The following is a 15,663-nucleotide window of genomic DNA, read 5'->3' on the forward strand; positions in this document are numbered from 1 at the left end:
GGGGGAGGCAGCCCCAAGGCACCTCCGTATCCCATCCAGGCTTTGCTCCTTGGCTTCACTTCCTGTAACAGGCCTGTGCTCACAAGAGTTTCAAGATGGAGCAGAGCCTTGTGCGCCTTTGGGGAAGGGATGTCACTGAGTCACCCACAGCTTGGACACTTGGGCCAGTGCAGGTCTGCCTTTGGGAACTTGATGTGCCTTGGGGGACAGGCAGTGGCTACAGACAGGATGTGCTGGCCCCTGGGTGGGGAGTTTCTGCTTTCCACCCACAGAAGACATGTCCCGTTTGTTTCTGTTGGATGAACTCTCCAGCAACGTTTGATGGGGCTTCAGGATCAAGCAAGGAGCCATAAAAAGGGAGAATAACATTAAAAGAGGAAAGTGGAAGGAGGCCAAGAGGAACACATCCAAGTGCCCTTTCCTTCTTTCTCTTTCGCTCTGTGCGGGAAATCCCGGAGACCATGTGCTGTGTCTCATCCCTGTGCCAGGCGAGACATGGCCCTGACCCTGAACAGCTCTGCCATGAGACAGGAGGGTCCCTGATGGCAGACTGGGGGTTCTGGGGGTGGGTCAGCCAGAGGAGAGGGGCCCAGGGCAGGAGCTCCCATCTGGAGTCAGGGTGAAACTGTGCTGCAGCTTTCGCTCCACTTCAGTGGATGTCTGCACAGGGTGACTTCTGCCATTGCATCTCTGGGGATGGGACAGGAAGGTTGGCTCCCAGTGGGATGGATGTGTGGTGGCGGCAGAGGAGCCCTGTGGTTGGATCCAGGGTGTCTCCACAGAAGGAATTAAGCAGGGTGGGGAAGGAGACAGAGGCTACTCTGCGGTGACTGGGATTAGCATGTGCAAACAACACCGCAGGCCATTGCATAAACCTCTTCAAACAAGTGCCGGGTGCCACGCGAAGATACAACCCCCACAGTACACCATAACCAGGTTTCCTGCACTGGGCAGTGCCCTCCCCACGTGCTGTGGCTCACTAAACCCTGCACAATTAAACTCTGGTCCTGGTGGTGGGTTGGGAAGCGTGGCTGGAACCTGGGGGATGCTGGCAGCTGCCCTGAAGACCAACCCGTGTGCCATCAGGCCTCCGTGCCATCCAGCATGGATCATCTGCTGCAGCTTGGTGCTGCATGGAGGCACCCCAAGGAGCTGAAGCCCCTTTGTGGGCGCCGGCTCCTCGTGGCAGGAGACGGCCATGGCCTGCCCCTGGGAGAGGGCAGTGCTGCGGTGGGAATGTGGGGCTGTGGGGTGTGCCCTGGGAACAGCCCCTGGGCTGTGCACTAATGAGGGATGGTCCAACCCTGGCTCTGTGTGACACTGAGCAACACCGTAATTAGAAGGTGCCAAGGCTGCTGCGGCTCATCCCTGCTTCACCTCTGCTTCCTCCTCCTGCCATCCTCCTGCCCAGGGCAGAAGTCCCATCAGCAGGAGCTGGGCCCACGCAGGTCTTTGACTCCAGCCACCACCCACTGCAGCCCTTCTCAGGCAGGTTAAAGAGCAGAGGCATGCTCTGGGAGGCAGCACTAGGATGGATTCAAACCTGTCCCACCACCGGGTTAAACAGTTTGGTGTGCAGCAAGGTCCATGAGGAATCCCTGTGCTCATGGGAGCTCTCCAGGCATCACCTCAATCCCAGGAGACGTGGGATCTGTCTCTGCAGAGCAACCTGAAGTGCATTTGGGCCTTTCCTGGGTGCAGTTGGTGCTTTGCATGAGGAGGGGCTGAGTTTGGTCCTGGCTGTTATCCTGTCGCTGCACAAGGAGGAGCTGTGCCCCAAACTCCACACTGGGAACAGCTGGCCACATCTCTGCCGGTCCCACGGATCCGTGTTCCCCTCCCTGCGCCTCTCCCCTCCATCAGTCGTGGTTGGAATTGGGTAAGAAGTTGGGCCATTGTTGTGCAAGGCAGATCCACAAATGCAGCACTGCTCAGCCTTGTTTCCCTGGGAAACCTGGCCAAAAATCAAGGCAGGACTCGGAAAGAAGGGCCACGTACCACCTCCATTCCAATGGGAGCTGCAATGCAGGGAGCCCTTCAGCAGCACACACACTACCGATCACTGCCCACCATTGTGCTTGCTCAGGAGCTTCTGCACCAACCTGAAGATGCTGTCCATGGACAGGGTGTGCCCTGCAAAACCCCAAGCAGTGTGAGCTGGCACACCACCGAAAAGCTCTTCCTCAAAAAGGTGATCCTGGCTCTGTCCATCATTGTGGTTGAGCTGGAAACAGCTGTGCTGAAACAGCCCCTGTCTTGAAACCCACCACACAAGAGAGCAGGGTGCTCTCAAACAAGTGCTGAGGAAGATAATGGAAAGCAACGCAGCATCTTCAGCTTGTGCAATCATGGCTGCCTGGTGGAAGGGGCACATTAGCTAGAGCCCTTTCTCCCCGGGTGTGAAACCCATCCCTAAAGCACAGCACCACACTGGTTAAACCCCAGAGACGCTCAGTGGGGGTGAGAGACCAAGGCCCTATGCTGAGTCTCTGCATCTGGCATTAGTGTTGTGCAGGTCCTGGAATGCAGACCTGCCTGTGCTCTCCATGAATAATGGGTGGATCTCCCCTCCTCCCCACTCTTGCCAACTCTAGCACATTCAGAAATCCCTGTTTCCCAGCACCAGGCTCACTCCCAGCCCACTGCAGACCTCCTCAGCTTTCTGGTTAGCTTTCAGACCACCTCTGAAGGCCACTGTGGACAGCGGTCAGGCCAAGATATTCCCAATGAAAAGCTGCCCACCCTTTCCGAGGGAGGACTCTCATTGTGCTGTCCCTGTGTTTCCAGCTACACAAACATCCACAGCCAGCAGAGGGGCAGTGGCCCAGCGGGGCTTACCCTGTGTTGCAGGATCATTTTAGGAATCTTGGAGACAGCACGGAGCTCATGTCTAGCTGGCATCTCCCCTTGTTCCCCCTGGCTACACCACTACAGGGTTAAGAGCCATGATGGCCTCACACAGGGGCTGGGGTGGCATTTGTCCCCCTCCCTGGGTCTCACCAGGCTTAGCCACAGCCAGCTGGGGTACGGCTGCAGAGAGGGCATGCAGGGAGCCCTTCTTCAGCTTCACCTCCTGCCCTTGGAGGCTCTTTCCTCACCTCCAGCTTCTCCAGTCAGAAACCAGCAGGACCCGCTCTTCCCTCGGCTCAGGAAGATTACCAGGGCAAAGCCATCATTTACAGCACCACCTGCTTAAATGATTGCCCAAAGTCTCTCTCTGATTAGCAGCAGCATTCCTTGAGATCACAATGTTGTTGTGCTACGGGCTGTACACGCACACAGACACACATAGACACACGCTACAGCTGTGCACAGATGTCTTTTGGATCCTTCTGAGGGGTTTTAATGTGCGGCTATTCCCAGCTGCTCACAGCTGACCCTTTAGCTGGCTGCTGCACTGGTGGGACTGTAGGAATCATTCACAATCTGGGTTTTGTCAAGAGCCACAATAGCAGCAAACCTCTGCACCAGTGGCTGTGCGTGCGGGGTCCTGGGGCTCTCTCCACTCACCAATGCCCTGGTCTGACCTCACTCTGCAGCCAGGGCCTGTTCCTAGGGGATTTCACCCCAAACTCACATCAGGCAGGATCTGATCTGCAACTCCAACCCACACTTTGGGCTGTGTCAAGAAGCCCCGCTGTGGGGTTTGAGGCAGAGAAGGGATTGCTCTCAGTGCCAGCTCCTCCAGCATCAGAAACAGCAACAACAGCTTGGAAAGGGGCCAGCAGGAGCAGGGCACTATCTTGAACTGCGGCAGCTGTTTGCAAAACGAACGTGTGTCCGTGGCCTAGGAGACCGGCTCTTGCCCGAAGAGCCAACAGTTGAAATAAAGACATTGAGGCCGAGGAGACAAAGGCACAATTGTTACTGCCACAGCATGGACAGGGTTCAAAGAGGCGGGTGGCTGTCGTGCACGGAGGCTGCAGCTGAGCTGTCGAGTCCTGGAGGGCGCTTGCACTGCTGTTGGCTGTGTGCTGCTAAACAGCAGCTGGAGTTCATGGAAAACAGTTCCTCAGTGCCCCTCACAACACCAGGAAGCTCCCTGATCCCGAGCATGGAGACTGGCTGGCAGTGCCTGTGCTGGCAGCGGGTACCAGAACAGCGAGAGAAGCCCCGCAGCTGCTGGGAGAGGCAGGTTCCAGTGGGACTGTGGCTGAGGGAGAAGCATGGGGTTTGGCTCACGGGTGCTGGGATTGGAAGAGAAACAACCAGCCATGCCTCATAGGAAAATGCTCCAGGAATTTCCGTGTGGGCTTTGCTGGATGCCGCAGACCTGCTGACCCCAGGCTGTGCTGATGCTCAGGCCCAGTGAGATGAAGAGCTGACACATGTAACCTGAAGGCCTTATCTGCCATGCTGCCTGTCTTCATTGCTGGCTGCCCGCTGAGCTGCTGTGCAAGCTCAAAGCATCCATGTTCTGCCTGGGATCCTGGCTGGGAACTGTGGGATGCTCAGGTCTGCCCTTTGCTTAGTCTATCAGCCTTTGTGAAGGAAGGTGGGCTGCCCTGAGTCCTCAGAAGCATGCAGACCCTCACCCTGCAGAGTGCTCTGGTGCTCAGGCTACAATGGGCTGAGACCACACATGGGCTCCTGAGTAGCTCTGGCTGCCCTGGGTATCCCATGTCTGGATGCACATTGGTGCTTAGGTGAGTCACTGAGCCTTAGGGTGTTACTCACCCTCTAACACACACTCCACTTCATTGAGATAATGTTGCTTCTGCCTGATGGAGCATCTTTCCATGAGCCCTGCCCCTGCTGCAGGGGGCTGGTGCAGCAGAGACGAGTGGAGCAGCACAGACCCAGAGATATGCTGAGCATGGCTGAATACCACTGGGAATTTGCAGCAAGCTGGACATTTCATACCCATGAAGCAGGAGCTGGACTTGGAGCCAGACGCTCTTGTGCTGCCTGTTTTCTTCCCCAGATGGATGCACGAGTCCTTTTTGTCAGAAGCATGCTTGTAGGAAGTCAAGAGCAGCGAGTCTGGATTGGAGCCTGGGCTCTGACCCAGGGCTGCTCGGCTGCAGAGGGAACATTCACAGACACAGGCAGCTGGCGGGTGGCAGGAAACGCTGGCTGCTACACGCATTCACACCCGCCCGTGTGTTAGCTGGGATGAAATAAGAAAGTCTGAGAAAAACAAAGCAGTTTAACAGGCCTTAAAGTAGCTTCCTCTCCCATTTCTGCAGCTAAGCATTCACACTCTGCTTTTGGCTAAAACTGAGCAGGAGATCTGGTGCCTTGCTGAATGCTTTGGTGGCAAAATTAGGGGTCAGATTATTTTTCTTCCTCCGGGAAAAGATGAGGAGATCCTTGCACAGTGAGCTGGGCTTTCCCTCCTCCCGCGCCACAGGACAGCTAGAATAGGCTTTTCTTTCTCTAGAATGATGCTGCTATTGACAAAAGTATGCAGATACCAACCCACTCATAAATAACTCAGTTATTTCCAAACAGAGCTGGTCTTTGCCATAGTTTCCTGCAGTCCCCCGTGCAATCAGGCTGCCTCTGTGCTGTGGTGAGCATTGCTCTGCGCTCCAGCAGACCAGGCCTATCAAGAACTGCCTCCGCAGCAGATCTCTGGGCAGCCAGCTCATCCAGGGCTGGATTTCAGTTGAGTCACGGTATCAGTTGCTCGAAGCATCCATTACAAGACATTTTAATCAGCCTAGGAGGAGAAACTGTTCCAGTTGAAGAGAACAAATTACCTCAGCCTTCATGGCTCATCTGCATACACAGGGGCTTTCAGTATGTAGCATTTCAAGGAGTCCAGGAGACACTGAGATTTACCATATTCTCTCCCCACCATAACCAATGCCCCAGGGCACTTCTGTGTTTCACCAAACTTCCACTGAGATAAATTTCAATATTCAAGTAACAGCAGCCAAGATTTGTACAAATGGTACTACTAAAATATTTGTGCAAATGGTACTACTAAAATATTTGTGCAAATGGTAGTAATCATAGAATCACAGAACCATAGACTGGTTTGGGTTGGAAGGGACCTTGAAGACCACCTAGTCCCACTCACCTTCCCATGGGCAGGGACACCTTCCACTAGACCAGGATGCTCCAAGCCCCATCCAACCTGGCTTTGAACATTGCCAGGGATGGGGCAGCCACAGCTTCTCTGGGCAACCTGTGCCAGGGCCTCACCACCCTCACAGGGAAGAACTTCTTCCTCACATCTCATCTCAATCTCCCCTCTGCCAAGTTAAAGCCATTCCCCCTTGTCCTCATGATCCTTAATGGTTTTTACATGCCTGGCTGGACAAACTGGACATGAGGTGTTTTTCAGCAAACCCCAAGCCTTGCTTCCACAGATGTGGGATGTTCAAGGTGAAGAAAATAGCTGCAGGCATGAAAGCCCTGGCCTTTTTAGAAATGTGGTGTTTGGCAGCATCCCAAATCCTTTCCCTCTGACGCCCTTGTCATTCCTCTACCTACCCCTCTCCCATTGCTCAGTGGTGAGCAGCGACCTGCCGCAGGCTGGTCTTTGTAGATGACAGAGAGCAACGTCATCTACTCATTTTTAAGAACGCCTTATGAGGAAGTAATAGTAGCAATCCTGTACTGCACATCATTATATGTATGTATATGCATAAAATAGCTATTTTATGCTGTCTCTTTGTTTAGCAACTTTAAACACTTTAAAATTAATGGCCCATAAATATTAGAACCAGACATAATCACTGCAAGACTCCGCTGAAAGAGCTCTGTTCTGGAGTGAGCCTCTGCACAACATCAGGATGTCATTTCTGATATTTTATGCAGCTCCCCTCAGCTGTCCTGGCAGGATAGAAGATTTGTACTCAATTTTTTTAGCCAACATTAGTGGTTAAAAATATGCTGATTGTTTTCAGCTAAGTGTATTTTCAGTAATAAAAAAATGGCAGCAAAACAGCGAAGCGCTCCATTTGTGCACTTCTTGGTTTCATGCAGTGGGTCGCTGACACCCCAGCCTTCCCTTAACAATAGACTTCCTTTTTTCTGAATTGTTCTTGCAGTTTTGGCCTGATTTTCCTCTCTGAACAAGAGGCTGTCTGTTGTCAACTGCGAGAAGAGAGATTATCTCCCCATTCTTCATGCCTGAGTATTCTGGCTGGGAAGCCCCAAGGGATTACCACAGGATCACTTGGTAATAAATAGCTATATTTGTAATATTTGGTTACAAATCTCATCATAATACTCTTTAATAACTGGGCATGTTTACCACACAAACACAGACTTTCATCACAATCCCTCCAAGATTTCTTCCTACCTATCTTTTAACCGAGCCCCATGAGGAACCCTAGAAACAACACTTACATTGATGTTCTTTCATCATACTGCCAAATGAAGTTGGCTGTTTTCTCCTCCCAGACTAAAGCCTGACGCTGTGGCTGCACACAGGGAGTTTGGGACGCAACCTTGTCAGCAAAGCCATCAGCAAAGATAAGAATGACTTTTTTCACTTGCAAGTTTCCCCACTGGGCAGGCACCATCACTGCAAGGGAAGGACAGGATTTGGAAGCTGTGGGGACTCAGGTGGCCCTGATTCCTCTGATCTCCACAGCTCCAGCCCTTTCTCCCCCACAGCCACTGGTAACATACAGCACAGGGACCTGGGTTGTGTTTACTGCCTGAATATGGCCCAACAGGCTTAACCAGAAAACTAGCAGAGTTCATTTCCATTTCTGAATAAGTCAGGAAATCTTCTTTAGTGACCAGCTGGCCAATTTTTAGTATTTCTTTGCTTTCCCAGTGCTTAAATCTCTTGTTTCATGACTCAGGTTTAAAACTGGTGAGAAGGAGCAATGCCTAGGTGCTTCTGTCCCAGACAACAACAAAAAAGTGCATTTTTCGAGGCAGTGATTCTTTTCTTTAATTAATATAAGGCAGCAATAATTATGCTCACAGCCTTTTCCCCAGTAAAGAAGGGAAATCAGGTGCACTACAGCCCTTCTGTCCACTTTCCCTTTGAGGCTAGGGCCCTGATCCCATCCTACAGTACCTGAAGAGCCTGTCAAGCAGCAATCCAAACAGACCCTTTTCTGTTCTTTGTCTGTGCGGTATCATAGAATCATCATAGAATCCCAGAATGATTTGGGCTGGAAGGGACCTTAAAGCTCATCCAGTTCCAACCCCTACCATGGGCAGGGACACCTTCCACTAGACCAGGTTGTTCCAAGCCCTGTCCAACCTGGCCTTGAACACTGCCCGCGATGGGCAGCCACAGCTTCTCTGGGCAACCTGTGCCAGGGCCTCACCACCCTCACAGGGAAGAACTTCTTCCTCAGATCTCATCTCAATCTCCCCTCTGTCAGTTTAAAGCCATTCCCCCTTGTCCTGTCCCTACCTGCCCTTATCGAAAGAGCAGGTTGGAACAGGACAGAAATTGTCTCTACCAGCTTTCTTGTGGGCCCCTTCAGGCACTGGAAGCTGCTCCAAGATCTCCGGGGACCCTTCTGTTCTCCAGGCTGGAAAAAGCCCATCTCTCTCAGCCTGTCTCCACAGCAGAGGTGCCCCGGTCCTTGGAGCATCTCCATGGCTTCCTCTGTACTCCCACCCCACTTCACTACCATGTGTGCATTTTCATTTCCTCCCCTGTCTTTGTGCAGCTGATCTGGAGGAGTCAGAGCTGTCCCTAAGGGCTTCCACCTCATTGTGGCTGATGTAGCCACTGTGACTGCTGGAGGCAGTAGCACAAGTCCAGTATCACGACAGGGATCAGTCAGCTGTTTGGGACCCCCAGGGACCCCCAGGACACACACGTGTGTCCCATGCACACAGGGACACACACACATAGTTCAGACAGAGCAGACCACACACATGTGGAAAGGGATGCAGCTTTCCTCCGAGGGCTTCAGGAGATGTGGAGCAGTGTGGAAGGGCATCCTGGTGCTGCTGTGTGCTCAGTGAGCACATCAGGCGCATGAGAGGTTGTGAGCAGCAGTGGTGTGAGGCTGCAGGGCTCTGCTTTTCCAGCTCCAGAGGGGACCCACCGAGTGCAGACTCAGCATACGGTCTGCTTCCCCCATTCCCACTTTAGCAAGAGACATGACCCTGTTTTAAAACCTTTGAGCTACTTCCCCTAATTTTACCAGCCTCTGTTACAAACCTACATTCATTCATTAGTGCTCAGGATGTTCTTATTCTACCCCCCTTTCTAATAACATTGCATTCCCATTGCATGGGATGACTGTGGGAAGATTTTGAAACCAGATATAGGCTTGGCAAAACATTCATTATGGCTGTGGCTCATCTTCTCAACCAAGAAATTACATATTCCCCCAGTGCTCCAAATCTGCTTCCATTTGCTGAAGCAGCAATTTGACATTTAAGTCGTTTGGCTCTTCTTAGTGGTTCCACATGTTACTTCTTATGTTTCTTGAGGAATCTGTTGCAGACTAATATCTAATCATGCTCTCGTAGGGTAACAGCTCAAGTTTAGCAAAAATATTGCTAATATTCAGATCTGGAATAATTTAATTCAAAAGCAGATGCTTTCCCAAAGTAATGGATTTATTTAAATACTAATTTTAGGGAAATGTCTGGGCTGGTTACAACCAGCTCTACTCCGTCAGCATGCAAAGCTCTCTGCAGTGTGCTCCTGACAGTTGTGACAAACTGATTATCTCTTAGTCTCTTCCAAGTAGAGGAGACAATGGGCATTGGAGCCTGTTCTCAGACAGAGAAGAATTAATCCATTGACTTTAAAACTGCCTTGGGGCTGACACTGACAGAAGTTGTCCATTAGCAGTATATGGGAGGGATGTCCACATGGGACACAACTTCAATGAGAGCTCCCTTTCCAAAACTCTCTATACAACAAGAGATTCGTACAGCTGAAAGGAAAAGGTTCTCTGCTGGCTAAAAGCAAGCACTCCGAAGGCTTCCAAGTGCTCTGTTAGCAGGATCTGAACATTGTCCTTGTTTCATCCAGTTTCAGTTGGGGTTTATACAAACCACAAGCACAGGCTGCAGTTCACTAGCTAGCATTTTTTTACTAAAAGCTTTAAACAGCAATTTTGCAGTGATATGGGCCTCTAAGAACTGCACAAAGCAATGGCTCCTCTCACCAGGAGAAAAACTGTAATAGTTTCTTTCATGGACAAAGGGCATTCCTCTTGAAAGGAATGGCCTGAATGTCACCCCTCAGGGATGTGCTAACAACACCTTAAATACCTGATGACATTTGTCTAGATATTATCTGACCCTACAGCTTTCAAACTCCCTCTTGCCTCTAAATTTTCTCAGGTTACTTAAAATTTCAGGTTTAATCAATCCCATGTATCTGCTGCTCGCAGATCTACTTGAGTAACCCCAGCACCTGGGCTATTTGAGAACTAGAGGGTTTTATATTAAGTGTCAACAGCAGCATGTATTTCATTATGATGTATAATGACCTTTGGGGATTGTTTCTAATTTAGGAAAGAATTCTTGAGTCATTTCAGGCTTCCAAACCAGTATCTTCTTCTCTTTCATATGACATCTTTATGTTTCTAAAGGTTTGCTTGCCAGTGTCTGTCGCCAACATATTCAACCATACTCTTAAATGAGTTAATTGTGACACAGCTTTCTAATCTTCTAAGTCTTCATGACTCTCGTAATCTTTTTCACTCCTTCTCTAGTACTCATTTTCCCAAGCTTGCTCTATCTGTACAATTCTCTGTTTATTGACTGGTGCTGGCACTGAAGACATCTATTTGTAGAGGTCTTTATCACTTATTTCTTTATCACTTATTTTGTGACATTTCATGTCCATCATTTTCCCAGCTGCTGCAAACCTTCAAATCAAATAATCTGGGAGCAGTTTAGATGAGGGGGCTTTGATCCTTTCAGAGTTTGTCCTCTTCCCTTTAAGAGGCAGCCTTTAATACAGATACCATTTCACAGTTAAGTGCTGCTACTAGTGATTCATTCATCTTATCAATAACTTGAAAATAGCAGAGTTGGGCTATTTGGTTGCCTGGATCCTGGTCTGGTGTATGCTTCCAACTACATTTGATTCACAGAAGTGTGCTGTACTGTAGTGACAGGACAAGGGGTAACGGGTTAAAACTTAAACAGGGAAGTTTAGATTGGATATAAGGAAGAAGTTCTTTCCTGTGAGGTTGGTGAGGCACTGGAATGGGTTGCCCAGGGAGGTTGTGAATGCTCCATCCCTGGCAGTGTTCAAGGCCAGGTTGGATGAAGCCTTGGGTGAAGTGGTTTAGTGTGAGGTGTCCCTGCCCATGGCAGAGGGGTTGGAACTAGATGATCTTAAGGTCCTTTCCAACCCTAGCTATTCTATGATTCTATGAATTTTCCTTAATTTCTGCCTGTCTGCTTCCGTACCATTTTCTGTGATAATTCCACTGCAAAAATTAAACCCTGAAATAACACTTAAAATCAGTCCCCAACAGCCCTCCTTTGCTGGGCCCTAAATAGCTGCTTGCTCTTCCCAAAGTGTGTTTTATCCAGTGACTCGCATGAAATACTGCTGGGGGTGGGGGGAGCTGTCCCTTGGCCTCCTTGCTGAGTTCAACGTCTGCAGTTGTTGGGACTTTCTACAGTCTTCTGCCTTTTCTCTCCCCTCCTTCCTTTTCTGAATTTCACATTCTGCCAAGATTTTTTTTCTTTGGATTATCATTATTTTCCATGCTTTGTATGAACGAGTCGTATTTCTATTCCAAGCAACTGAGTGCATTCCCTCCCCCCTCCACCCCCTTCCTTAAAGGCTCTATTTTTTGCAAGATGAATAAGAATTTAAATGGGGATTCTCACCCGTAGTAATGAGAGCTGCTGTCATTTCCCCCAGATTTCATCTGTTTTTAAAGCGACAGCAGAAAGATAAGTAGAAAAAATGTTGCAGTTTGTGGCCTTTGAGCATAAGCTTTGGGTATTGTCTGCATTCATTTCTTTTCTTCTCCTGGCAACGATGAAATTTCGCAATCAGGTCTCCAGGTCTGCTATGGAGCCCCAAGGGAAGAAACAGTCTTCTAGAAACTGTGTTTACTTTGACTCTTCCAGTAAGCTCTGGTTTAACAACATGGTGATTAAATTTTTATATGACAGATTGAGTTTCATCCTTCAGCATTTTCAGACAACTTTTAATTCTAATGTCATCCGCCCTCTGTTTTATATATAATTCAAGTAGCTGTTTGCTGCAGCCATGTCATGCAGGACAGTGATGCACTTTCACTTTTCTCCTTGGGACAGCTTCTAGCAGTTACGCCCTTATCCCTTTTTTCCTACTACAGTTTTGGATGAGGTAAGTCCTTGGAGATCACCTCTCTAACCCCAGCCTCAGGGGTTAGCTGATTTTCTCTGGTTCATATATTCAACTCTGTTTTGGCAGCAAGGGTTTGGGAGAAGATTCAAAAAACCTTTCCAATTGCACACCCAAAAAACTCATCTCAGTGAGGACACACGTTTGAATGTTTTGGAAGTTCCATCTTCCACAGCCTGTTGTTCCATGTCTGCTAAACTGGGTGGGTTCATTAGCTGGTAAAGGCAAATGACTGTGCTGCCTGCACAGGGCTCAGCCCAGCATGACTGGCTGATGCTGAGTAGCTTGCAGGGACCACCTGACCTTCTCTGACTGGTCGAGAGACTTCTTGTGATGCTCTCAGGTGAGACACAGTGAGCTGGGTGTTATACATATAGAAGAGGGGAGATTTAGATGAGTTGTGAGGTAGAAGTACTTCCCTGTGAGGGTGGTGAGGCCCTGGCACAGGGTGCCCAGAGAAGCTGTGGCTGCCCCATCCCTGGCAGTGTTCAAGGCTAGGCTGGAGGAGGCTTTGAGCTTGAGTGGAAGGGGTGTCGGATGAGATTTAAGGTCCCTTCCAACCCAAACCACTCTCAGATTATATGATTCTAAGATTCTACGATCTCTCTGCTTTCTGCTGTACCCTATCTGAATACCTTGTGTTTGGCACAGGGACTATACTGCTGCCTGCATTGGTTCAAGCTGCAGGGGGAAGAAGCTGTCGTGGTTTAAGCCCACCCGGTAACTCAGAAGCATGCAGCCGCTCACTCACTCCCCTCCGGCTTCCCCCTCCCCTCTCTCCCAGAGGGATGGGGTGGAGAGTCAAAAGAATGTAAATCTCACAGGTTGAGATAAGAACAGTCCAGTAACTAAGGTATGACACAAAACCACTGCTGCTACCACCAATAATAATAATGATAAGGGAAATAACAGTGGGAGAGAATACAAAACTTAAAGGAGAAACAAAAAAAAACCCAATAAACAGCAGTGATGCACAATGCAATTGCTCACCACCCACCAACCCATACCCAGCCCAACCCTAGTAGCCATCATCCCTTTCGGGTAACTCCCCCCCAGTTTATGTACTGGGCACGATGTGTTGTGGTATAAAGAAAAAAGCCTACAGCACCCGGGATTCCCAGGCAGTCTTCCATCCAAGTACTAACCAAGCCCTCTGCTTAGCTTCCAAGATCAGACAAGACTGGGCGTTCTCAGGGTGGAGTGGCCATAGGCAAAGCTGAACCCAAAGACAGAAGCCTTTTGATCAAGAATGGCTGAGCTCTGTCCTTGCTGCTAATGTGACACTGCCTTTAATACACACAGAGGGCTTGCTTCTAGCCTGAAAAGATGTTTTTCATGCAATTTTCATGTGTGGCTCATTTTTAAAGCTAAAGCATAAACATGAAAGCTACACACCCTTTGTTTGCATGTTTGAACTGATGAGTGTGCAAAATAGGACTAGCAGTGGCTGCACAGCTGTGGATGAGAATCACGCATACAGTCTTCCCATCCCACGTGTCCTTCACAGGGTTCATGCAAATGGACTAGCTGCCCAAACTGAAAACAAACAGCAAAAATACCTTGGGAATTCTTCAGACAGCCAAAGTGCTCTCAGCCATTTTGATGAACCAAGGGGAATTTCACAGGAGTCAGGTTTCTAAAGTGGCTTTGTCATTTCAGAAATGGAACTTGGGCATTACAGCACATAGCACTACCCTGCTTCTGCCTAGTCTATGATCAAAAGGAACAATAAGATGTTAGAGATTTAAGAGAAATAAGATGAAGAATAATGAAAGTACTGGAACACACATGAGTGATGTAGGAGATCTCTTTAAAGGATATAGTCTTTCTGAAGACAATATCCATAATACTGTCTCATCCCACCACAGCAAGGAAGTTGGAGAATTCAGGAGAGTTCACCACAAGCAGGGAGAGCAGCCATGGCAGAGACAAGAGCACATAATGAGACACTGAGAAACCAGCCACCTCTGGAAAAAAGGTAAGTCAGAAATGGTGTGACAGGACCAGGGAAAACACTGAATGGGCAGGAGGAGGTACAGCAGGAACTTTCAATTTCTTTTTTTTCTGTTGTAACACAAAAGCAAAGGAATTAGAAAGCCACGCATTCCAAACCACAAATTTGCACATGTACCATTATCCCGTGTAACTTGTTGCCACAAGAAAGTGTTGCCACTGGCTTATTAGGGGTCAGAAAGGGAGTGGACCATTGGGTCCCAGGAATGCCTAGCATAGTCCTCATGAGTCACATGGAAAGTGTATTAAACCTCCTGCTCCAGAGCTTCACTCAGTCCAGCAGTCAGAGTCCAGGATGAGAGGTTCAACATGAGACCGCCTCCATTCTGGCCTGGCAATTTGACCATGCCTGTTGCAGCACACCTGGCACCAGCTACCGTCAGACACAAGGTACCACACTAAAAACAAATGAAGCTTGGTTGCCTTTTGTAATTCTCTCATTTTGTTATAGCAAAGACTGCATGTTTCATAACAGAGGCATGGCAATCCTCCAGGTACTTGAGTCCTTCTCATCACCCTCAGATCTGTTCCTTCCAGCCTCTAGATGAATGATTAAAACTTTCTCCTCTGCTGCTCTCTGCACCTCATTTTGTACCTGATCATCCAAGCAAGGAACAGAATAGGAAGCTTAAAACTAGGTCCTGATCCCTGAGATGCTCTCCTTTTGGTAAAGGACATGACTTGCAAAAAACTTCTTGCAGACCTTCAGGGCCTAATGGAGCTGGGCTCTTTGCAGATTGCTTTTCCCCAGAACAGTCGTCTTCTGTCTCATCACACAGCTTTTGTCAGTCCTGGTTACATGCTCCATCTAGTTCAGGCTGGAAGCCCCTCTGGGCCCAAAGACCTCTCACCCATTCTTGTCCTTCGAGTGTCCTGAGCACCAGAAGCAGGACAGAAATAGCAAATCATCATCAAAGTGATCAGGAGCAATTTGTGAGCTGTGTGTTTGGCACACCAAGGGAGGAAATGTCTGGGGCTTCACTGGGGATAGCTGCACAGAGTGGAGAATGTGATCAAAACCTCCTCTCTCCCCCACTTGGTAGTTTGAGGAGAATGATTTGATTGAAAGGCAAATCCTTTAATCTCCAGATATAAATCAACAGAATGGCAGAATTGCTTAGGACAGAGCATATCATATAGGGCACATACTGTATGTCTTTTCCCTTTAAACAAACACAGGCCCTCCAGCTGTTAACCTATTTATAAAAGGTAACTTGAGGCTACACGCAAATTCCTGAGGACATTTCATTCTCTCATTACAGCACAGACCCAATTTTTCTGCGGAAGAATAATTGGGCTTGGTTTATGAAGGCCCAGTCTAGCCAGGCTGCCCTGCGCTTCCCAGGACAAGGCTCTGCTTAGATAAAGAACAATGCAAATATCAGCTACTCTATCATGAC

The 15,663-nt window shown here is 49.0% G+C and overlaps 1 pseudogene; it reads right to left on the reverse strand.

Moving 5' to 3' along the window:
* Positions 1-13,346: 13,346 nt before the first annotated feature.
* LOC134163384 (5S ribosomal RNA) lies at positions 13,347-13,462 on the reverse strand (annotated as a pseudogene).
* Positions 13,463-15,663: the final 2,201 nt, after the last annotated feature.

Source organism: Pezoporus occidentalis, unplaced genomic scaffold, assembly GCF_034315485.1.
Source record: "Pezoporus occidentalis ecotype Australia unplaced genomic scaffold, CSIRO_AGI_Poc_V1 ctg2, whole genome shotgun sequence".
Taxonomy (NCBI): Eukaryota; Metazoa; Chordata; class Aves; order Psittaciformes; family Psittacidae; genus Pezoporus; species Pezoporus occidentalis.